Source organism: Rhinolophus hipposideros, assembly GCF_964194185.1.
Source record: "Rhinolophus hipposideros genome assembly, chromosome: 4".
Classification (NCBI taxonomy): Eukaryota; Metazoa; Chordata; class Mammalia; order Chiroptera; family Rhinolophidae; genus Rhinolophus; species Rhinolophus hipposideros.
The window spans coordinates 86,023,469-86,050,573 of NC_138050.1; positions in this window are offsets into that span (position 1 = coordinate 86,023,469).

A 27,105-nucleotide genomic window follows, 5' to 3' on the forward strand; every position below is an offset into this window, starting at 1 on the left:
ACAATATAAACCAAGGATGTCTGCCACCAGTATTAGTCCTGAAGTAGCTCTACAAAAAGCCAGGTCATCCTGAGGCCTGCTGCCACCAGCCAGCTCCCTTAAGGTTCAGTCACTAACAAATCCTCATGTGATACACAAGTTGGGTGAGGCGGGATCTCAGGGATGTCACTAGAGTGAGAAGAGTTGTGGTCAACAGGTTAACGTAGACTCTGGTTTGGTTCCAGTGCTGAGTGTGGAGCTACTTTGCAAAAGTCTGAGAGCACATGGAGGCCTCCTGGTACCTGTGGATGCTGATAGTTTTTCAAAAAAGAGTGCAATTTGGGCATGGCTGCCTGCTTGTGGAGAAAGTGCCTCTGGTATTCTGTGAGTTGGGTAGGGTGGGTTCCCAGTATGTCAGCAGGGTGGAGTCAGTGGAGTTTACTAGAATAATCAGATTAACCTGGAGGAGAGCTCAACACAGGAAAGATGTCTCCCACCTGCCCACTACAGAAGAGTAGGACCCCACACAGGCAAAATGGTGACTGTCCTCCAGACCTCCCTACAAAGTCACACACCTCACTCTGGTCCCCACTCTGGTCTCCAACACCCCCCCTCCAATTTACTGTCCCATACCACAGCCCAGGGGTGAGTGCCTGTGAATAAAAGAGTCTGTGTGTGGGTCATTTAAGAGGACCTCTGGGTTTCCTCATCCTCTGTCCCACCCGGATGGTCAGAATCTCCACTGGTTTTCACAGCCAGATATTGTGATTTCCTCTTCCCAGCACCAATACTACGGGTTGGGGAGACTGTTTTGTGGCTGGGGTACCTCACTGCTCCAAGGGGAACCTCTGTATATCTCTCCTGGTTTTCAACCACCATGTAGTTGATTAGGGGCTTGCTGTTTTCACATCTCTGCCCCTCCTAATGGTCTAGATGTGGCTTTTTTTTTTTACATCCTTAGTTATAAAACTTCTGTTCAGCTAGACTTCAGATGATTCTCCAGGTTGACTGTTCTATAACTTAGTTATAATTTTAATAAGTTCATGGAAGGAAGCAGACACAGTGTTTATCTACCCCACCACGTTGGATCTCCTGAATTTAAGTCTGCCTTACTCAGGGTTTTAGGATTAAGAAAGTACTTGTCCACATATAGGAACTAGGTCCTCCAACTTAGCCTATATCTAAATGAAAATTATATTTTGGCCTCCGTATGTTGACATCTTTGTTTCTCAAGTTGGCATGGCATACCAGGGTGTAAATTATTTGGTGTACACTTGAATCAAGTCTAGTTGCTAATGCTTCCTAGTAGAGAATAACCCTGCATAATACCAACATTAGAGTGTTGGTATAAAGAAAAGGGGCCTGCGAAGAAAACTGTTTTCCTTACTAACATGTATATATTGCCTTAGTCAAATTTTTGTATTTTATTAAGACATACACTGGACATTTCTGAATTTCTTTTCTAAATATTATACAAACTGAAATGCTTTTTATTTTCTCACCAGCTAAGAATAGACAAATAAAAATAAGCAAATAATATAATACAAAAAAAAAATCTAACAAAACTAGTGGAGAAGGTGAAACTTATTCCAATATATTCTACCAAGCATGTGGTCATCAATTAAATAGGATAACAAAAAGTCCTTAACTTTTGTTCTATAGCAAACAATCTAGAATAGCAAAGAGTCATATTTATCTTTACTTCAAATAACTCTGACCTCACCCTCACCCCACACTTTCGAGGGCCTGCTGTGTCAATTCTCCTGTCACCCACATGTCCAGTGTCAGGGGTCAGTGCGATGTGTAAATCCAGAACACATCCTGAACCCCTTTTGAAGACCTGCTTTGGGTATGCATGACTGACTTCAGAATTTTCTAAATATACTATATGCTTGCTTTGAGTCCTGAGAAAAAACTAGGATCAAGTCTATAAGGGTCTTCCACAAAATAAACCAGAGAGAGAAATATAAGAGATTTCCTGAGAAGTTTGCAATTCACAGAAAAAGAACATTAAATAGCATCCTTGTGTCTTGTCTGGTACCAAGAGAAAACTTCTTTGGTATTCAGCTGGTTCAAAGAGATATTTGTGATAAATTCAAGAAAATTGTATTCAGCAACTAAGCTTTGTTAGATTGCATTTATCTTCCTCATAAAATTAAAATTATACAATTACAATGATTGTAAAAGACAGCTACTGATCAAGAAGTTGATGTTTCTTTTTCTTTGCCTCCAAAGGTCAACTTTCCTCATTTTCTTTTACACAGATTTTTCCTTGTCTACATTGTGTGCTTTGTCTTCAGCCAAAATATTTACCTCTGTGTATGTGACTCTCAATAGATTATCTCTAATATCAGTATCTATATTATGTATTTTTCTTTTCAGTGGATTTCTTGAGATATATTTTACGTATAATAAAATTGACCATTTTTAAGTATACCGTTCAATGATTTTTAGTAAATTTACAGACTTATGCAACCATTACAGCAAAATCAAATTTTAAAATATTTCCAGAATTCCAGAAAGATCCCTCGTGGTCATTATCAGTAGTCCCTATTTTCAGATCCAGCCTCAAGAAAGCATTAATTTACTTTGTTTCTATATATTTGAGGGGTTTTTTTTGTTTGTTTTTTATAGGCTTTTTTATTTAGAACAGTTTTAGACTTAACAAAAAATTCTCATATATCCCAAACCCAGTTTCTTGTTATTAGCATCTTATGTTACTGTAATATATTTGTCACAATTGGTAAACTAACACTGATAATTTTTTAGCAACTAAAGTTGAAACGTGTGTCAGCCTTCAATCTTTTGTTTTTCTTCATTACTGTGTCGACTATTCTGAATCTTTTGCCTTATATATAAACTTCAGAGTTCTCTTTTTAAATCTACAAAATTGCTTGCTGCTATTTTCATTGAACCTATAGATCAACTTGGTAAAAAATGACATCTGAAAAATATTAGGACTTCCAATTCATAAACACGGAATGATGAGACAAGTAAAGAGTTAACAGGAGTGGGCTTGTGAGCTAGCAGGATGAGACAGGCAAAGAGTTAACAGGAGCGAGCTTGTGAGCTAACCGCATATGAGCTTAAACATTAACTGCTTGGCTCAGAATCCCCTGGCTAGCACACCTGCAAGCTGACAAGCACCTTACTTACATCCATCATAGGTGGGTACAGAGCAATTCCCAATCAAAACAGCGACTGCCTGCAAGCTGACAATCACCCCATGTCTTGCATAGAAAAATATAAAACCCCAGCATTTCTTCTCATTGACACAACTGTCTCCATTGTGCTCTACCCTGGCTAAACTCCTTTTGCCAGTATCTCTCTTACCCTTCTGTTTCAGACTGCCCTGGCAAATCTCCTTTTTCCATTATTTCTCTTTCTCTTACCCCTCTATCTAGGCAGCTGTCTCCATCAGACTCTACCTTGGCAAATGTCTTCTGCCAGTATTTCTTTTAACCCTCTGTCTCAGCAGTTCTTCCTATCACACTGCCCTGGCAAAACTCTTTTTGTGAGTTCCCAACAGAACTCTCTCTCTCTATCTGACTTTCAATAAATCTTTTTGCTCTTCCACTTTGTAGATTCTTGTGAATGCATTCATGTTCTGTGAACAACCAGAGGTTAATCCTACACCAATACACAGAATATCTATTTATTTGTATTTGATTTATTTTATCAGATATTTTGTTTTCTACATATATATTATCAACATATTTTGCTAAATGAATACCGAATTGTTTCATATTTTCGTGCCACTATAAATGGCATTGTGTTTTTAATTCCAGGTTCCAACTTTTTATTATTGGTATATAGGAAAGCAATTGATGTTTACATATTAGTCTTGCCTCTTGGGTTCTTACTTTACTCATGTATTAATTACAGAAGTTTTCTATTTTTTTTTTGTCCTTTTGGGGGATAATTTAGATATATAAGCATGTCATCTTTTTAATTTATTTATTTACATAGCTTTTGTTTTCCATTTTTTATCCTATTGCGCTAGCTCAGTCTTACAGTATGTTTGTTGAATACGATTCTTATCTTGTTCCCATTTTAGGGACAAAGTGTATGGTTTCTCCAGATTAAGTGTGATGTTAGCTATATGTTCTTCATTTTGAAGAAGAACCCCCAGTGTACTAGGAGTTTAACTCAACAACGGGTTTTAGAGCTTGTCAATTTTGATTTTGCATCATTAATATATGATCATATGATTTTTCTTTTTCAGTCTATTGATGTACGGAATTTATTGATTGATTTTCAAATGTTGTACTAGTCTTGAACACCTAGTTATTGGATATAATTATTTTTACATACTAAAAATTTGTTAAGGGCTTTTGCACGTATATCATGAAAATTATTAGTCTATTGGTGTTTTTGTTTGTTTGTTTGTTGTTTGTTTTGTAATAACTGTGTCTGGTTTTGGAATTTAGGTAATGCTGGTCTCATAAAATGAGTTAAGAAATATTCTTCCTGCTTCTGTTTTCAGAAATAGATTGTGAAGAGAGAGTAGCTTTGTTTCCTTTTAAATATTAGTTAGCATTCATCAGTGAAAAGCTCTGGACCTGGAGCTTCCTTACATGAAAAGTTATTAATTATGAATTCAATTTATTTAATATATATATGGGTCTATTCTGATTATCTTTTTTCTCATGTAAATTTTGATAGCTTATATATTTCAGGAAAGTGAACCGTTTCATCTGAGTTATCAAACTTGTGGGCTAAAATTGATCAAAATATCCCTTTTTTATTTCTGATATTGATAACTTGTATTTTTTTATTTTTTTTATTTTTTATTTTTCTAGTTAGCCTGGTTAGAACTTATTGATTTTATTGATTCTTTTTCAAAGAACCAGCTTTTTGTTTCCTTGATTTTCTTAATGTTTTTGGGTTTTCAATTCCATTATTTTCTAGATTTAATTTTGTTTTTTCTGATACTTGTTTTAGATTAAATTGCTCTTCTTCCTTTGGTGTTCTAAAACTGAAACTGAGATTATTCATTTTTTGATCATGCATTATTTCTAATTATATGCATTTAATGCTGTAAATTTCCCTCCAAGCACTGCCTTTACCACATCCCACAATCTTGATACATTCTATTTCATTTTCACTTAGTTCAACTTGAGAAACTTCTTTGACTTGTGCGTATTGCCTATTTTCCAAATACTTGGGGATTTTCCAGCTATCTTTCTGTTATTGATTTCTAGTTTAATTGTATTGTAGTCTGAAAACATAGTTTGTATGATTTCTATTTTAGCAAGTTTGTTATGGTGTGTTTTATAGCTCACAATGTACCTATCTTGGTGACTGCTCCTGAGCATGAGAATAATAAGCATTCTTCTGTTGTTGGATGAAATCATTTAAAAATAATTAGATCAAATTGATCGATAGTGTTGTTCAGGTAAACTATATTCAACTATATTAAGTTATTGCCAAATAGTGAGAAACTCTGAAATAGAGCAAAAGGCCATATCCTGGGCATGGAAAAATTGAAAACTGGTAAAAAATCTTTAATGATGATGCAGTGTGTTTGTATGTCTTTTTCCCAATGTATTAAAATAAAGATTATTTTTGTGTTTCCTTTAGGATTAGGCAATTTTTATTTCTTCATATATTAATATTACTATGTAAAACAAGATTTGTATAGATTTCATGAAGTAGTAAAGTATAAGAAAAAATATCACATTTATGTTTTCATTTGGAATATAATTCATCTATAGTTAGGAAAAATAATTAAGTCTTAAAATGTTTTAATCAAACTTAGAAGTATTTGAGTTTTGCATTTTTTGCAACCACAAAAATGCATATTTTAATTTATAACATTTTTAAAAATATTTTTCACATCTCATATTTGTTCCCATTTTCTGTTACAATTTGAAGTGGTCTACATTTATATGTGAGTGTGTGTGTGTGTGTGTGTGTGTGTGTGTGTGTGTGTGTGTGATTCCTATTAGAAACTAATACAGCTATTTATAGATGGCAAAACCATTACTGGCAAATACCTTTAAAGGGTGAATAGTGAAAAAAAAATACCTAGCATGATCATATTTTGTGTCAACAAGAGAATTTATATGAATTAAAGTAGTTCCTAGTGGATGCTGTAACAAATTATCATTGAATTGCTCGTTTGCAACAAATACATTTTCCTCATGGTTCTAGAAAACAGGAGTTTGAAATGAAGGTATTGTTATTGCTGCATTTGCTCCAGAATCCATTTCCCGCCTTACTCAATTTTCGGTGGTGGTTGGCATTCCTTGGCATTTCTTGCTATTCCTTGAGCTTTTAGTGGTATCTCAGAAATCCCTTTCTTTGTCTTCACATGGTCTCCCTCTCTGTGGATATCTTCTCCTCTGTGTTTCTATCAAATATTACACTGCCTCATTCTTATAAACATTTGTCATTGGATTTTATGACCCACACAGATAATCCAGAATAAGTACCTCTCGAAACCTTTAACTTAATCATGTATGCTTTTTTGATTGTTTGTTTGTTTTTATAAATTTTATTGGGGAATATTGGAGAACAGTGTGTGTCTCCAGGGTCCATCAGCTTCAAGTCATTGTCCTTCAATCTGGTTGTGGAGGGCGCAGCTCAGCTCCAAGTCCAGCTGCTATTTTTAATCTTAGTTGCAGGGGGCGCAGTCCACCATTCCAAGGTTGTAGGAATTGAACCGGCAACCTTGCTGTTGAGAGCTTGTGCTCTAGCCAACTGAGCCATCCGGATGCCCCTCCAGCAGCTCAGAGGCAGGTCATTGCCTTCAATCTAGTTGTGGAGAGCACAGCTCACTGGCCCATGTGGGAATCAAACTGGCAATCCTGTTGTTCAGAGCTCATTCTCTAACCAACTGAGGCATCTGGCCACCCCTCACATATGTATTTTTCATATAAGGTAATATTCATTTTTTCCCCATAATGTAGTCTGCCTCTGGCCCCCAAGTATTCCTGTCTATCGTATGTGTAAAAGTTACTTACTTTATTCCAATATCCCTACAAATCTCTTCCTATTACAGTATTAACTCTAAGTCAAAAATCTCATCTAAATATTATCAGCTCAAAAGCCATAAAGCTAATTATCTAAGTTATCTGAATCAAATATGGACGAGACTCTGGGTATTGACAAAGATTCTCTCTTAGACAAACTCTAGCCAAGATCCTCTGAGATTTCTCAACCAGGCCTCAAGCTTGGCCCACAAAGACTTGAACTAACACTAACGTAGTTTCTAAAAGCTACAAGCCACATCCCTAAGATGACTCTAGCCCTCCCCCCGCCTTAAAATGTCTGACAGAGAAAATGTCAAGACTGACTAAAACATTTACTGTTTTTTTTCAAGCCAACGTCTCAGCATAGTATCTCTATCTCACAGTATCCTTTGGGAGTGTAAAATTTGGACTTTGATAATTACCAGCCAGCAGACACAAATGGCTTAATCACATTTACACCAAACAACCCATTGTAATTGTTCGTTTCGCTAACTCTATTTTAGCCCTCACTTGCCCCACTCTGTAGTCCCCCAATCTTCCTTTAAAATGCCCATTGTCCTCTGTACTAAGTAAAGTTGAGTTCAGTTCATATTAGACTCCTTTCCCTATTGTAATAGTTATTACTGATTAAAATTTCTCCTTACCATTTTAACATTTGCTTTTATTTATTTTTGACAGTATAATCCATGCTAGGGCTAAATTTCTCCTCACCAATGGATCTGTGAAACAAGAAAACAAGTTTTCTGCTTCCGTAATATGATGGTGGGACAGACAGCCATAGGATAAGAGCTATAAATATCCCTGTTCCCAAAGAGTAAACATGGGATAAATAAAGGAGTCTTGGGTCCCAAACATGTTGGAAATCAAGCAGCACAGATTCTAGTAGGTTTCAAGGCCTGAGAACCATGTACTGTGGCTCATGCTCCACTGTCTGGGCTTAAGGTGTTGTCCTTTGGCCACTTGAATACACCAGCCACTGCCTCTGCACTGGTGATGTCACTCTCAGGATCCAAGGCTCCGCCTTAAGAGGTGTTGTTCTCTTCCTTTTTCCCCCCCTTTTACTTAAAAGATAGCACATGGTTATAGCTGTATATATATATATATATCGGCTGTTTCCTGCCTGGAACACTTTGGAATTCCGATATCTTTCTCTCAGTTCATGCTTCTTTCCCCTTCCATCCAAGCTGGCGGTGTGTCTGGTGATACAACAGTCTCAAAAACTGTGTGAGTCTCCTGTGTGTCACAGGATCCACATCATTAGACTGGACCCTCCTGCAGAGAGCTTTCCTGGATAATACCATCTCTATTTCTGGCTTTGCTGAGATGATTGAGTATATCCATGGGCTACATACCTAATTTTTTCAGCAAACGCTTTTGCAGACATACCTTTGGTCTGCTCTGGAAATCATACATTCATCAGGGTGCATCTCTCAATATTGGCATATTTTGTTATCTGGATGGGTTGAGACTCTCTACATCATAAAGTCTACACACCATTTTATATAGAACTGCCTCAAATTACTTGATATTCCTCGCTAAAAGAATCCACTTATCTAAGACATAACAAAGATTGAAAAATTATTTGACGAGTTCAAATGATTTGCGGACTTTGATATTTGCATTTTGCACCTGATCATTCTAATTTTATATTCAGAATGCAGATTTAAAGTGTGGGATCAAATTATTCCTCAAAGTAAATTTCTTTACCTACCTCTTTCCAATGATGAGATCATTATATTATTCAATGATATCACATGAATATTTTTAAAGAGATATTTACTCTTTTTCATAAAAAGGGGGGGGAAGTGAAGAGATATAGTTTTTTTGTGATGTCATATACCTCTTGGATTAAATATTTTTATAGTACTGCAAATAAAAAATATGAAAGTAATGATAGGCATTAGGGAGAAAGAAGAATTGAGGTACTCAAAGCTTAGAACTGCTATTAGGAGGGTGTTTATAAAAAATATTTTAAAATTCCAAAGGAAGTCAATCTATTTACATTTGCAGGAGTAAATCAATCTTGATACATAAAAATCCCATTGTTAATATGGGATGTTTGCTTTTCAAGAATATAAAACCCTTCCTGGGGAAAGAGTCTTTCATATTCTACAAATGATTCACCATATTGAGTGTCTATCTATCCAGGAGAGATTGAAAACATCCCAGCTGATCCTCCAAAGCAATTGCAAGGTATTTTCTTCTTAGAATTACACTAAAGGCTTATGATTGGACTAGGAAAGAATACATTCTTGTCAGCAAAACTGAAGAACTGGCTCTTTAAAAGCAGCTGTTTGAACTCATTCATAAAGGGCAAGTAACTTCCACTGTGTCTTTAACCCTGGCTTTACACATGTCAAGTCATTGAATCCCCAGGAACTGTATCTTAATCCACTTTTAGAAATATGAAACTATGCCGCAAAGGCTGTGAAACAGAGGCTCAAACTCAGGTCTTCTATGCAGCACAATCCACGGTCTTGCTGATATCCCCCAATGTTTCTTTTATTTCATGGAATATCTCTTAGCTGGCCAGCACATAAACAATGTCTTTGCAAAGCTTATTCTAAGGACCTGCCCTCCTGAATGCTTCTCATCCAATTTTCTTCACTAAAGTGTTGTTTTCTATCCTGTGATCAGCTCTCATTCTAAAACCAAATCCTACTTTGACCAGTGTGTATAGAAGAAATCTACCTTGTATCTAGTCCAAAGCTGTCTCTTAAATAAAATCATCTCATAGTTTTTCATTAACAAGACATATGCCTTTATCATGCTAGAAGTATGGGAGCAGTCACAGCTGAGATACATACAAAAGTCATTAATTCATGCAGAATTGTTAAGGCTAAAGAAAAATCACCATTTATTGATTTTATTTTTGGTGAACTATATCATTATGCTCACCTTTAATCAATTTAAAAATAATTCTCCATTTTATACAGAGTCTTAAAGCTTGAGTATATTGAATATGTATATTAGATTTCTGAAGGTATTTACATAGTTCAACTATTTTTTGGCCCAATATGAAATGTATGTATTCTTGTCAGATGTACATTACTTTGTATCAGTGAACTTAATGAAATCCAGGATATCTTAAAACCAATGAACACTAAAGAATTGTGTTCAATTCTAAATCATATTCCCATATTCTGATTTCTTCTGCTTCAGAAAGCAAACATTTCTACATCTGTGTATTCAAAGCCCCAATCAATGAAGTGGATTTGCCCAAGCCATGAGCAGGGTAAATGTAATATACCATGAAGTGTAGTGGCATGAGGGGTTTGTTAGCATAAAGCCCAGCAATTCCAATCTTATAACTACTTCAAATGCTAAGCCCCGATTATTTTATCTTGACTGATGATGATGGAGGGTAATTACTAACACATAAATTATGTTTTCTAAGACTTCTCATTATATATTTAAAGTTATTATTTTGATTACACACACACGCACACACACATACACCCACACACACATGCATGATCATCCCCGGAAAGTTACTTAGGTTTTGATATTATTTTAGGTTCATGGACTCCTGTGAGAATTCGAGTATCCTTCACTCCTGAAAGATAGACATATTTGTTTATATTTTGTTGTTTACATAAATTCAGATAATATCCAAGTGTCTGGCAACTGTTCATGTACATCATTTTAGAAACCACAATCCATAGCATGGCTATAAGATTCTAAAAATGTATATTACTTATTAAAGAAATTTAAAGCAGAAGTGTCTTTGCAAAACATTTATCTTTAAAAGCCAATAGTGTATTTTTAAGTGCTGTAATCTTGTTTTTAAGAATAACACCTATGCAAAGGAAAGGGCTTTCACTCCAAGCTGTGACAATTTTATACTTATATGCAAAGCTCAGATGTTCAGATATTAATTCCCCTCAGTAGAAAAATATTACCATTAATAAAAGCCATTAATACAGTACTACAGATTATGGGAGATCAAAGAAGAAAAATGGATTAAGGAAATCAAATGGAATTTGACTGTGAACAATTAGAAATCCCAAGTGTTTCCACTGAAATACACATATTTGATCTTTAATAATAACAGTTGGTGAATTATTCATTCAAATTTTAAATCCACAGAGGTTGTTCTACTTTTTAGTCTTTCATTTAATGGCATGTGTCTGTCCTAATCTATATAACATTTCTTATCAAGTTAGTTCCCTGAATGTAATTTTTGGTAAAATAACCACAAGAAAATTTCTTTAAATAAAATACAATTAGTATTAAAAATAATGGGAATATGATCATCATAAATACAGTGACCTAATTTTAATACCAGATATTTTTCATAAAGTTTTAGAAGTCACTTTTAAAACCCATGAAAGAATAGTTTAAATATTATAAAAATAAAATTCTCGCCAGTGTCTAGTCTGTTATTATGCTATTGGAAAATGTAAGCAATTCATCTAAAACATGTTTATTGTCTTTCCTCCTTATCATTATCACTTAACTTTTAAAAACGTATCTATATGTTAAAGTCATTTCATCTGTTGGGCCAGTAAAGCCCATGTAGCTTTTACCTGTTTTTTTTTTCTTTCTTTTTTTAGCAGAACTTTCAAAAATATGTATTTAACATAAGTTATCTTTTAACTTATGTTAACAGTTTTTTTCTTTTTTATTTTAACTCTGTGAATATATGTCTAATAGAGGTTTGCAAACCTTTGATAAAGTCAACATCTAGAGCCAATCACAGTCCATTTCCAACACTGAGTATGGATAACATATTCTCTTTCATTTTTGACTCCTGGACTGTCCCGTCCCCCTTTTGTACAGGTTTGCTGATGTTTCTATTTTTCTTTTTCATTTTAGCCTGATTTCTAAGCAGTCATTCTTGCATCTCTGTAGTTTAATATTCAGCCAATGACTTGGGAAAGTTAGTACTCTAGCACCTCATGCACAAGACTTCTCTCTGCTGATTGATCCGTGGTAAGGCTGGGAAGCACATTGAAAGGTCAGCCACTTGTCAAGTGTTTCATGGCCTTTGCTTTACACTAAAACCTTTTGGGTCTTTCCTGGGTATGTGTAGTTTCCTGGTAACTAGGTATGTGTGTAGAGCATATACATGGTGTGATCACAAAATACGGTGAATGATGCTGAGTGCCATCCGATGGAAAGGCAGGATCTTCACTACAGGAAGCAGTGCATCAAATCTTAGTAACAGTGTACGACAAGTTTCAAGTTGTTCAGTGCAGTCAGTAGGGTGTGAGCTACAGCTGAGAGAGGGAGTGTTTTAAAGTGTGCTGTAAATCATCCTCCCACATGACAACGCTTTGTTTTACACATTGCTTTTCCTATGGCAATTTCTGTCAAATCAAAACATTGCAGTGTGTATCAGGCACCTTATTCACCGGATCTGGCACCCTGTGACTTGCCCAAAGTCAAAATGATTCAGGACATCGTAGCAGCCACGACAGCCCAACTAAAGATACTCACAAAAGAGGACTTCCAGAACTGGTTCAGAAAGGGGCAACACTGATGGCATAACAGCATTTGCAGCAAGGGGGAGTATTTGAGAAGAATTAACAGCAATGTGTTTTTTACTGTAATAAATTTTATTTAAATATTCACCATTTTTTTATTAAACCTTGTATAGCCATTCTATGTATGGTTCTTTCATTTAATGATTTCCTAGTTAAATTTTTGGCTTGTCTGCACTCACCCAACCAGGACCACAAACTTAGACTATAAAAGGTGTGAGTTTTACCCATTTATTTCTTACCAAGTTCACAACTAGTAGAGGACAAAACTGTGGGGTTTTGCTCTGGTCCCAGATCCATTCTGCCATCTTTGGGGGCAAACCTGGTTACAAGCCACATCCTTGTAAAACTAAAGCTTATGGAGGAATGGAGGAATGCCAGTGACCTTATGCAAGAAAGCAACATATCAGTGCTATTCTTTCGTGAAGATCTTTCAGTTTTCCAAGAATAAATGCTTCTCAATGTGCTGTCTGCTTTTGGTGTATTTCCAGAGTCCAGAAATTATAGTCTTGGTCAATTTGGCCTAGTTTTTGCAAAGAGGATTTCACCAACTTCTCTATACCACCTTAGTTGGAAGTTTCCATTGGATTTGAATAGAGATGCTTCCCCTAGTCCTCACTGACCTTCACCTCAGATAGTGCGCCTGAGGACATTGCAGACAACGGAACATGATTCAGAGCATGACAGCAAATTGTATTGTTTCTGAGGACACCAAAACATAGTTTTTCTCTAAATCTGTTCTCTTCTATCATAATGAGATGTCCAATTTTAACATTATGGTTACATTCCACAAAGCTTATCATTATAGAGAAAATTACAACTAATATTTTTAACCATTTTTTTTGTATAACTAAGGTCAGTTCAAATAATCAAGACTGAATTTTATGATTTCCAAATCCTCACTTGATTCTTTGTGAGCAGCAGTTTTCCATTAAGTCTTTTTATATTTCTTCAGCAGGGTGGTAAAAACTAATTCACTGTATAACTTTCCAACATTGTTATATATAAATTAGCAATTATTTTAAATACATTACTTTGATAATAGTTAGTTTGCAGTTTTATAATACGTTTCTGGCCAAGGAGCTAAGTTCTAATTTTAGGTCTCAGATAATACAATATATTTTTAAGTATAATGAACACATTTATGGGTAATTTTATTTATCAAGAATGATCATTCTTTAGTGAGGATATAGTGTTCCTTTGTTTAAATACTAATTTTTTCCCTATAATTTTCACACTTTTTCGTTATCATGTCTTTGTTATTTTTTTTTTTTTAATGGTGTGTGGAGTGCCTTTATACCACATTCCAACTTTTCTGACCCTTGAAGGAGACATATGTTATTTGCATGCCTGTTCAGTCTTCTGTTTTCATCACAGTACTCAGATGGGCCATGGGAAACCTCTATTGTCCTGGTTCCTGGCCACAGAAGTTGAATGGTCCTTATTCTATGCTTCATTCCAGAAGTTGACACAAACTCTAGGCATGGTTAATTCATCAGTCACATTAATTTCGCCAAAGTGATTGGTTCAGGTATGGACACATATCCCAATCATAGCTAAGTCTATATATTTTCTGAAGGAAAGAGAGAAGCTGTTAATTTTCTGGTACATCAGCCATGGACCAACACATGGGTAAACCTTTCTCAAAGTTGAGTCAGCATGAAGAAGGGAGGAACAAGCTATGGAGAGTGAGGAAAAAAGGTTGAAAGGAGGGAGAAGGAGAAGAGGAGAGCTGAGGAGAAAGGGGAGAAGAGAGAGGAAGAGAATATGTAACATCTGGTGACTCCCTCAATCTAGTGTTTCCATAGGTTTTTATTAATTGAAGAAAATGAAAAACCCCTCTTTACTCGAGATGCTGTAAGTTGGTTTAAACTTGTTAAACTTTAAACAAAAATGAAATAAAGAAGGAAATTCTATCACTAAATATCCACATCATGAATATTAAAATTCCTAATAACCAGTGTTGTAGCCTCTCAATTTTTAAGTTGAATAATTCATATAAATTTATAAGTGGTAAAAAATCCAGATAAAGCAAGAATTTGAGGATTCTTTTTTCTTCATGATACCATATGTAGTTATTTGTGTAAAATAAATATTTTTCTAATATCTCATTTTATTATACCTTTGAAATTTTTGTGTGTATTATCAATGGAAAGTTTTTTTTTTCTATATAATTCATGTGACTATAATTTATTTGTGAATTTAGTTATTTAAGCTTAATACTGGTCACTTCTGTTTTAAACAGCAAATATGAAGGTTGTAGAAATAGCCAGGTTAACCATTAAATGTAGTGTGTAAGACAGGGAAGGAAGCACCGTATGAAAGGATATATGCTTAGTCTCCCCCAAACAAAGTTTCTGTATTTCTATTTTTGAGGTGTGTCATTCTATTTATGATAAGGCTATGTAATTTTTCTTTGGATGGGATTTTATCTTATTGTGTTGGGAACTTTTGTTTCACCCTTTCCTTTCAACAAATCTTTGTGTGTATGTGCTAGACAATAAAGTCCATTTTCTAATAGTGATGTAGGAGATTTTTGCTGTGAGTGCCGGGATAGTGTCTCATGAGATGGAAGAATGGAAACATGGACCTAGGAGAGGGAAGGCGTTTTAAAAACAGGATAGTTTATTAAAAGCAAAGGGTCAGAGCTCCCCAGCGGGAGGGGGTCCCGACCGGGTTGCCCAGTGACTGAAGCAAAAGCTCTTACTTTTATACCTTTTCTTGCCTGTTTGGGAAAGGGGAGATGGCATCTTTTAATGGAATTTGTCTATAGGTTTCTTCTTTTAGCCCATCCTGAAGGAATTAGCAGAATAACCCACTCCTATCTATCAGACCTGTTTTGTTTGTCAGGCCAAAAGGAATTTTATGATTTACTTCAAGGCTGTTACATTTTGTACTGGAGTGAAGGAGTGATTTCAAAAGCTGGAGTTTCAGGATATGGTTGCCTTTGTTTATTTCACCAGAGACATTTTTGTCTGCCTAACAACATGTTAACTAACCTGTCTCAATAAAGCTGACAGAAGCCTGGAGAAGCAAGGAAGGAAGGAAAGAAGGAAGGAAGGAAGGAAGGAAGGAAGGAAGGAAGGAAGGAAGGAAGGAAGGAAGGAAGGAAGAAAAGAAGGAAAAGAAAGAAACAATTTTGGAAATTATGTGATTTTGTAAAGTCATTGTTCTAATAATCTCTATATTTTATCTAAAGAGTGGTGGATATACATTATTGATTTGTTTATATAGTAGAGTTCAAATCATACTCAACACATTCAAGTGGGTTTCTTCCATAGCTTGCCACTTGCTTATCATGTTATTTCAGATAAATAGGTTGATCACATCAGGACACCTTTATCAAACTTATTAGAATTAAGAGTACAAATCTAGCATTTAGAGAAAATTTTATCTTTTGCATACTGCTAGTTATTTTGTGGAATGATATTTATATATAGTGAAAGAACCATCATTCGTATTCATTTGGACTTGTTCTACAGTAGTCAATCTTCTATACTCTGGAATAACAATACCTTTTCTAATGTACAATAAAAATCTAATTATCATACCACACTAGAGTGTCCTAGAGAACCACTGTAGCAATTAGTGACCATATTAAGATTTTTATTCATGTGAAATAATTACTCTTGTGGCTGTGTTTAAGTTTGCTAGGTCTGTTTATCAATACAGATTTTTTTTTACAATTTTTATTATGTCTCAAGAGAATACATTTATTGTTAAGTGTAAGTGGTTAAGTTCTTTTCTGGTCAAAGAGAGGTAATGATACGTAGAGGAATATGATGGGATGCTGGTAATTATCAAATAACTCAACTACTGAATATTGTAACATTTTATGCCATCAATTCACTTACCTAAAAATGTTCTTAAAGTATTATTGAAAAATCTAAGCACTTTTTCATTATGAATATTTCAAAAGTATTTTGAATATGACACACCATTGTACATTCAGTGTGATGAGCAAAAAATCACATTTACTTTTTTTTTTTTTTTTTTGATAGCTTAGCTAACCCTGGCGGATGAAGCCAGCCTGTCCAGAGAGAGCAAGGACTTTGGCTGATGATATCATCTGTGGGAACCAATTATATACTCTGTAAGAAAACAAAACAAACAAAACAAAACAAACAAACAAACAAACAAAAAAAAAAAAAACCCTAAAACTATTCTAAAAATTATGCAGAAAGACTAGGGAAAAAAAAAGAATAGAAATATTTATATCAGGCATATGGAAAAATACTAATAAAAAATATGATCCTCATATCAAAATAAATGCAAGCCAAATCTTTGTGACAGAGAAGGATTGATTTTTAAATGCAAAAAGCCAAAATTTATACCATTTGGTTAATAGTATTCACCCACCAATATTCAGGCTCCATGAACTGTAACTTGGGCACATTCTACCCTTAATTACAGCAAGGTCAGGTTGTGCCATAGAATTCCAAAGAAAAAGACTCCAAAGAATAGCCATTACCGATGTGCAGCCTACAATATGTAATATGTGCTGGGTGCTAGTCCACATATGAAAATCGTTCTTAGCTGAATTTAGAAATAAAAATGGTAAAATGTAAAACTAAGTCTAATGAAAATACTGATCACCTTTGTCCATAATTTTATTGTACATTATTTACCATGTTGAGTACAGCTTCAGATATTAAGAAAACCAGTTCTTTTAATCATCAGTAGTCCACTCGCAGCCTCCATTCATATGTGCCTTGCTTACAGGCAAGTTGGGGTATTAGAAAAAAGAGTAATGAGAAAGCTCCCATCTCCACCATTACCTTGATCATAGCAGTGACCTTCTGCTCCCTCCCACATCTCTGTATTACTTAATGTTTCTTACAAAGGAGAGATTGAGAAGTTCCACACGTTCACATTTAGCATGTTAGAATATTTGTAAGGGCATATAGCCAGTCTACTGTCCATGATGTTATGCATATTAGCTATTCAAAAAACGAAATCAACAAAAAAAGTTTAATATCCACTCCATGACAAAGAGGTGAGAAATGCACATTTCATGTATTATCATTTCATTTCAATATATTCAAATTTGATCTGATCCTTGAAAAAGCATGATTGTCACAACATTGTTTTTCTTACTGTGATGAGGGGCGCTAGAATGGGCTTAATTATTTCTAACACAGTCAAGGACAATGATTTAAAAAGTAGATTGTTTTCACATGATACTACGTTGAGAAGCCATATCCTAGTAAAAAGTGAGATTCATACACATAACTGAGAAATCTACTGAATATTTTACATAGAACACATGCCAAAAGTTAGTATTGATTCATGGCTATAGCAATGAGTTATAAACAAATTTTGCAATATTTAAAATATATAGTCACTGTCTTTGTTTGCTAGAGCAACCATAACAAAATACCACCAACTGGGTCACTTAAACAACAGAAATGTATTTTCTCACTGTTCTGGTGGCTAGATCTAGAAGTCTTAGATCAAGGTCTGGTTTCTTCTGAGGTTTCTCCCTTAGGCTTGCAGACAGCTGCCTTCTTGCTATTTCCTCATATAGTGTTTCTTCTGTGAGAATGCATTCGCAGTATTTCTCTGTATGTCCTAATTGTCTTTTCTTTTAAACATGGATACCCATCAGATTGGATCAAGACCCACCCTAAAGACTTAATTTTAACTAATTGCCTCTTAAAAGGTCTGATCTCCAAATACAGTTAAATTCTGAGGTACTGGGTGTTAGAGCTTCAATTTATGAATTTGGGGAGGGGGGCACAATTCTACCCATAATCATTACTTTACCATATCCATGTGTACTGAACTATTATCTATAGATGGTAGTAGCAGATACTATATGTCCTAGAAAATAAAACCTAGCCAGACAATCAGCTCTAATGCCTCTTTGGGAGCAAAATTAATATAAGACCTGGTATTATATTATACCCGGTATTCTGTTATGTTATGTTATGTTATGTTATGTTATGTTACGTTATGTTGTGTTATAAGACCTGGTCTTATTTTACTATAAGATTATATTAAGATTATATTACTATAAGATTATAATACAATCTTTACTATAAGATTGTATTATATTAAGTTTTGCTCCAAAAGACACATTAGAAGTGATTGTCCAGCTAGGTCTTATTTTTGGGGAAACATGGTATATACCCATATTCCTTATACATCAAATACTATGAAATCAATGTTAGTCTTAGAGAAATTAACTAATAATTCAGTCTATGTAAATCATGAAGGAACTTGTAATGCATCTCTCTAGATCTAAAGTGATCAACATGTTATTTGTCCTTCATGCCTCAGAAATTAATTCTGTTTTGCAAATCTTTGTGCTATCCAAATGTTATTTCAGTAATTCTAATTTAATTCATGTGAAGTATTGACTTTTGCTCTCCACACTCAACTACATTGAAGAAGAAAATGCCTTTGATTAAGAGATGATATTTGATCCTAAACAGCACTAAGTAAGAATTACACAAAATTAGCACTAATGCTTTTGGTTCTTTACTTTGGAATATTACTGTATTAGAGAACCTATGACGTGTTTCATTTAGATCGTGTGTTTCTCTCAGTGTACTTTGCTCACTAAAGTAGGAAGAGACAGTTTGGGTAATGAATTTTAGATTAAGCCTTTATGTGAATGCCTTAAGAATGATATGTTTGAAAGAAATACAGTTTAACAGAATGGACAGATAAGTTCTTATGATATATCTAAAGAATGCAGCTTATTTTTTTACAAAGAACTACTGAACCATAACACCTCCGTCAGAAGCAAGCTTACACACTCCTTTACTCACAAATGTACACAACAGCCAAACAAAACATCAGGTCAAAGTCAAGATACAATCAAGTTCTTTAAGAAGCTTGCTCATAGTTAAATTCCTGGAGATTGTTCTAATTGTTCTGGAGACTCCAGGTAGAAGGTTCTTGATGGCTCACAAATTGAAAGAAATGTGTAACAATCTCAACATATTTTAAGTGTTTACAGTAAGCTGAGTAATTCCAGGGTAAATTTCAAAGGTAGATTTACAATCCTCCTGGTAGAATTAGAATTCAAACCTACACAAAGTAATTGTCGAAGTCCACTGTTTACTCACTACTAAGTTAGTCGTCTCATCTTTTTGGTCTTTTAAAAATATTGCTTGCATTGATGGTGGAAAACCAAACCAAAGCTCTTCACAATAAAGACAATTACTACACAAATTCCTGGAAATCAGGAGGTGTTCAATTTGAACAACTCAAAGTATTCCAAATTCCTTATCTACAATAATTATTTCCCCGTACTTTGATCATTTTTCAAGAGAAAAAACCAACTTAACTCTTTGCAGTTAAAACTAACAATTTTAATATATATATATATATATATATATATATATATATATATATATATATATATATATATATAATTGTTATATAAACAATAGATGTTTTCAACATAAATCTTTATAAACACTATTTTTGGATACTTATAAATATCATTCTTGCTTTCTGTCTGTAAAAAGATTACTTAGACTTATCTATTTAAGTCATGAAATATTATACTTTTCAAGGGATCCTGACTCATTTAGAGTATGTTTTCTCCTTGTATAACTTTGAAGGTACTTTAGAAGTACAGAAAAAAATTAATATGATTCTTGGGAAGGCAGAGGTTTAAATGTGGTGGATGGATGCAGAGTGACTCCTAATAACAAAGAATAAGAATTATATGGCCAGAAAGCCTGTTTTGAAGAGACACAAATATCATAAAATGTGAAAAACGTGTATTTGTACTATTATTTAGACAGGAATTGTCCAGCTATGTCAAATTATTGAAAGTGTACGTACTCTTTAATGCAATCATTATTCTAGAGTTTAACACAAAGATGTATCCAGGTAAGTTTTCGTCTTATATTTTCAAAATAGAACTGTTTTAAATAGTGAAAAATTAAAGCAATGTAAATAATATAGAATATGGAGAGAATTAAATAATAGAGTGCTAAAATTTAAAACAAGGGGATATATACAAATATTTAGGTCTCAGAAATATTTATTATATATTATTATTAAAAGCTGGTTATGGGAGCTGTATATATTATATATGGAAATATATTTATATAACAAATATTTTGTATTGTACTCTATAGAGCAAAAAGCTGGTTACAAAATTTTCTAGATATTTCAGATAGGTTGTTAATTTTCAATTTTTTGCTTTCTTTTTGACTAACCTGTATTTTATGAAGTTTCTACAAATAACTTATTACTTACAGTAGGAATAATACATACACCATAGGAGATCTATGAAGCCTAGATTGTGCTTTACCAGAAAATTTAACTATCATGGTTCTTCAACTTTTGAACGCCTGATTAAATAATTGCAAATGAGTAAGGAAACCATTCACAAGACATAATGTTCTATTTGGTTGAAAATGTAAAAAGCATTTTGTTCTTCAAAAGTTATTGAAATATTGATTATAATTTATGTTTACTATATGCGTTTTTTTTTTATTAGTTTCAGGTGTACAAGACAAGGTAATACTTAGACGTTTATCATTTATATCCCTCACACTGTGAACCCTCCTCCCTCCATCCATTATCCCTCTGACCTCACACCCAGCCATCACATTATATATATAAAATTATAGTTGGCATTCATTAATGTTTAGCTTCTGGTGTACAATGCCATGATCAGGCATCCACATTATCTCTGAGGTGGTCTCCCAAATAGGACGCATGTCCATCGGACACCCAACAAAATCTTTACATTATTGAATAAGTTCCCCAAATTAATTTTCAAAAAACCCTGAGGCTATCTTGTGGTTACCAGCTGCTTCCTAATCCCTTCACCTTTCCCCTTATCCCCAACTCTCCCCCCCCCGCCCATCTAACAACTCTCGTTTTTTTCTTTGTGTCCTCAAAACTGTCTCTGATTAGTTCATTCACATATTCTTTTCTTTAGATTCCGCATATAAGTGAGATCATATGGTACTTGTCTTTCTCTTTCTGACTTATTTCACTTAACATAATGTTCTCTAGATCCATCCATGTTGTTGCAAATGATAAGATTTCTTTCTTCTTTATGGCTGCGTAATACTCCATTGTATAAATGTACCACAATTTCTTAATCCAGTCATCTACCGATGGGCATTTCGGTTGTTTCCATATCTTGGCTATTGTGTAAAGTGCTGCAATAAACATAGGAGTGCATACTGATTTTTGAATTGGAGTTTTGGATTTCTCCCGGTAGATGCCTAGGAGTGGAATTATTGGATCATAGGGTAGTTCCATTTTCAGATTCCTGAGATACCTCCATACTGTTTTCCATATATGCATTTTTAAATTACAAATATTATGATTATTTTACTTTGAAAACAATGAAGTATGTCTGGTCCAGGATCCAGTATTGTTTTGCTGTTTCTCAAATCTTTTCTTGTTAAATCTCATGGATAATTCAGTCTTGCATATGTCTGAATTGAAAGCTTCAGTGTTTAAAATCTTATTTATGAGCCTTCTTTACCAAGTATTTGCTATTTCTCAATGGGCATTTTGATTACTAACCTTAATCTTCTCTCTATCCTCATTCTCTTTTTCTTCTTTTGGTCACTCTTCCTTGTTTAAACATATTCTAACATGGTGTATTTCATGAATTTTTGTATTAACTATGTAAAGTATAGAATAATGCAACATTAGAATCTTTTTTCAGCCACTCAGGTTATGTTATATTATTTCATTAGTTAATTTATGCCAAATTTTCCTTAGACACTTCTTTCAAGAGCAATTATATAATACTTACAGTTGAAGCATTTCTGCTTTCTCTTTCCTCTCTGTTCTCAATACTGCTGTCAGGATGTTTGTATGCATATTTGCTGTTCATTATTTTATGATACATGTATCAAAATCTTTTTTATGATACAAAAATGCTTTTGTACATAGTGTGTGCATATGTATATATTTTAGCTATACACATGTATGTTCTTCTGCAAGCTTTTCACATCTGAACAAAGTATTTTTGAAATATAACCATGATGATAGAAGGTTGACACCATTGATTCATCCTATCTGACATGTAAGTGGACGGTGTAACCAGTGTGTGACACATAAATAAAGCAAAATGGAACATTTATTTTTGTGAATTTTATTTTGCTTGTGGTTTCTGAATAACACAGTGACATATCTGTTGTCCTTTATGTTTTCACATCAACTTGCTCATTGTAATTTAAAATAATACAAGGTACCAAAGGCTATGCCAACCGTCTTCACATTTAAATGTGCATATTTTTTAAATAATGGAACTGCAAAACACTCTGACAACTCTACCTTGTAATTATGACAGTTACTCAAGAAGCGCTATAAAGATTACTTGCTCATCCATACTGTCTTTTCTACACATATTTTTTGTTTGCTTGCTTGATTTTTGCTTGTTGGTTTATTTTCTCCAGAAAAATCTGATGCTTCTAATATAGCAACCATTGTTTTTATTAAAGTATATGTAGTTGACATATAGTATTATATTAATTTCAGGTGTACAACATAATGATTGAACATTTATAGACCTTATGAAGTGATCACCACAAAAAGTCTAGTAACCATTTGTCACCATACACAATTGTTTTAATATTGTTGACTATATTCCTTTTGCTATCTATTACATCCCTGGGACTTTTTTATTTTTTTTTATTTTTATTTTTTTTATTTATTTTATTTTTTGGTTGAGAGCCCACTGGCCCATGTGGGAATCGAACCGGCAACCTTCGGAGTTAGGAGCACGGAGCTCTAACCGCCTGCGCCACCCGGCCGGCCCGGGACTTTTTTATTTTATAACTGGAAGTTTGCACTTCTTAATCCCCTTCATTTTTGTCACCCATCCCACCAATGCTCTGCCCCTCTGGCAACCAACAATTGGTTCTCTGTATCTGTGCACCTATTTCTGTTTTGTTTTGTTTTGTTTTTTTTTTTTTTTCATTTGTTTTGTTTGGTTGCAGAGTATCCATATAAGTGAAATCATATGATATTTGTCTTTCTCTTGACTCATTTAACTTAGCATAATACCCTCTCGACCTATCCATGTTATAGCAAATGGCAAGATTTCATTATTTTTCATGGTTGAGTAACATTCCCTTGCTTTTTTATACCATGTCTTCTTTAATCATTCATTTATCAATGGACGCCTAGCTTGCTTCTATATCTCAGCTGTTGGAAATGATGTCAGCTAGTTAAGCTGACCCTCTTATATAATAACCTTAGCCCAGTCATCATAGCACTTTCTACAGTTAATACAATGACACCTCATCTTTAAAAGACTAAAGTCTCTTTATGTGCATTGGCTGCATTTTACTATCTCACTATACATTTTCTATCTCCAGCATGGTGTGTGGCAGAATTTCAATACTCAATGGATATGTGTTGAATTAAAAGAAGAATGAAGACATGAACTTGTCTTAGTCTGAACTGACTGCTCTAACAAAATACCGCAGATAAAGGGTTTAAACAACAATTATTTATTCCTCACAATTCTGGAGATTGGGATGTCCAAGATGAAGGGGACCTCAGATCCAGAGTCTAATGAAGACTGCTTCCTAGTGTGCAGATGGCCATCTCTTCCTTTTACCCTCACATACCAAAGAGCAGAGGGCTAAAGCAAGCTCTCTTGTCTCATAAGGGCACTGATCTCCTGCATGAGGGCTCCACCCTCATAGCTTAATTACTTTTCAAAGGCCCCACAGCATTAGAGATTAGAATTTTAAGATATGCATTTTGAGAGAACAAAAGCATTCAGACTCTAACAGAAATCATTATTTTGAGAAAAATTTTTCAACAGTTGAATATAGTACTCCTATCCCTATCTACAACTCTCCAAAGAAAATGTGTTCATTCCCTTTAGCCAGACTTTAAAAACAAATGTACAACACCCACTTGAATATGTCAATGTGTGGATTGTCTTTGCAATGTGTGGTGCTCAGAGCTGATCTTGCTATATCCAGTGTTATCTGAGTAGGGTTGACAGCTGGGAATGGTTCTCTAATATGGACACTGCAGTGGTAGTAATTCCATCTAAGTCAAAATTGCCTTTCTGACAGCCCTGTCATGCCATTGACTTATATTCTACTTGTTCTCTCAACTTAAACTTCAGGTATTTTTCACTTAAACTGTCAGAAATTCACAATTCACCTGTCCTGTATCTCAGCGTTTGGTTTCTGAATTTAAGTACAGCAATAAATTAGGAAATGAATTATTCATCTTGCCAGTGGCTAATATTGCTGTTCTTGTTTTCTACTCTAAAGACATCGGTGATACTTGTTGGTGAATTTTGAATACCGTTTTCCTTCACATTTTTTCGATTGCTGCAATCATAAACGATATGTACGAAATACGCTGAGCCTCCAAACCCTTCATTTCTGCTTTTGCTTTATCAGGGACTGGAAATAGGCACCCTGACCCTGTTAAACTAATCAATTGTCTGGTGACTCAAAGAAATTCCTGTGACAAAGATTGAAACTTGCCAGTTTTTCCATCTCTGACTTCCTTTCTTCTGATGAAAACTCACATTGTGAATTCTAAAACTGCTTTTCCTACAACTTCTACATGATGTTTTTACTTTTCATGTCTTTTGAAGAATTTTTTTTATTCCTAAATTAACGCTTATTAGGACTTGGTTTATCAAAATAAGTATTTTTATCTTGCTATAAAAATGTTTCAATGATAGATACCATAATAATATAATACAACTCCATATTAACTGGAAAAAATACACACACACACGCATATATTATATATCTCACAGGTATTGTAAACTTTAAAAATAATATTTTAAAATTCCTATTGATTAATATGTGAGAAAGATATCATTAGATTCTTATAATTTGTAAGTAAAGACTTCTTAATGAAATAAAAACAAACAAACAAACAAACAAACAACCAAAAGCTTAAAAGTTTAATGCCTTCCAAGGAATTTCTTGTTATAATGTAAAGTAGGTAAGATATTTGGTGATTTAACTAGGAATTTTTTTTACTGAGATTTACATTTTAATTTACTGATAATCTCTCTCTCTCTCTCTCTCTCTCTCCCTCTCTCTCTCTCTCTCTCCCTCCCTATACACATACACACACTTTTATGTCTATACTTATATTTGTATTTGTATTTCTGAAATGGAAAATGAATTTTAAACTGATTATGAGAAAGTATATATATCACATTTGCTAAATGAGCATTTGACTTTAATGTAATTGACAGAAAGGAGGGAAAACCTGCAGTCTCAATGATTTAGTGAGAAGTACAAATTATCTGCATAATCATAGGTTTCATCAATCAACCAGGGTGAAACGGTGACTTATAAATCTTCTGGAAATAAAGCTTCTTTATAAAGAAATCATGTCTCTTGTTTTATTTTGAATTATAGGTATACTAATTGTGTAGGCTTCCTGATGACTTAGAGGGAAAAAATAATCATAAGGAATATGTACATTACTAAAATAATGTTTTTGTTTTGGCCATTTTCTTAGTCAAAGGCAAATTTTCAAGTATCCATATTTATATCTATATGTTAACTGAAATGATTATTTGGAAATGAAATCAAAACAGATATTGCACAGAAAAAATTTAAACTGGCGAGAAAGACTTTCCAAGGCCACTGAAACAGGGAACAGAGGTCAGAACTCCATTTGAGATAAACTCCACTAAAACAAGACTGCAGAGTTTTTAAGAGGTGAGGTTGGGAGAATTTAGGCCATCTGTTTCCTAATTGGCTTTAGCAAAATGAAAAGTAGAGTTTCTCATGTCTTCATGTCTGGAGGTAATTTTACAATTTGTCATTAGCCAGCCGAAGTTAGGTTCCTTGAGAAGATATTCTGATTTTGTAAACCAGCAAGAAGCTTTCAAAAAGATCTGTATCACAACTGACAAGAAAAAGAATTCACAACCATAGGTTTTCTAAAGCAAAGGTTCTAAGAAAAGGAATGGCAAGGGCCTAGAGTCAGGGAGAATCCTATCTAAATCCAATACTATCCAAATTAAATCCTGTCAATTTGCTGGGAAGTAAACCATCTTGGTTAAGGAAGACTCAAAATCACTTTACACCCATGAAGTTTTATTTAATCATTCTAGCACAATTCTTTGTTTCTCTTATTAATTCTTTGAACTATGTCATGCACTGGCATTCCACATGCTGAATCAGCCTACAAGCATTTTTGATCAGGGTATGCTGTTTAAAATGTTTTAGTTTGAATTTCTTTAAACAAGAATGGTGTCTCAAGTTCACCATCATTCTCACAACTATTTAATGTTTTATAACCATTTGATTTCCTAATTTCAATCATCTGCTATGTTGTTAAAGGCATTTGCATTTAACACCACTGCAATTCATTTGGGCTTTAATACATTTTATTATGGTCTACAATCGACCACCCCTCAATTGGACAGTGGACACATGCGATAATGCAAGTCACACAGCAAGGTTTATTTCCAGCTAGCTGGGGTCCAAGTATCTGCCCGACACAGCGGGTTTCAACAAGGAACCCTAGCACCCAAACCAACGGTTTATATAGCATTTTTAAAGCATCCAGTAATTTTCCATAGCTTCAAAGAGTATACATATCATGAGCTTGTATCACATTCTGATGGTTTGACAAGATAAGCTGGCTTGTACCCCACCCAGTCATCAGTTAACAAGATAAGCTCTTTTCAAACAGGACATCTGGTCCACACCCTTTTA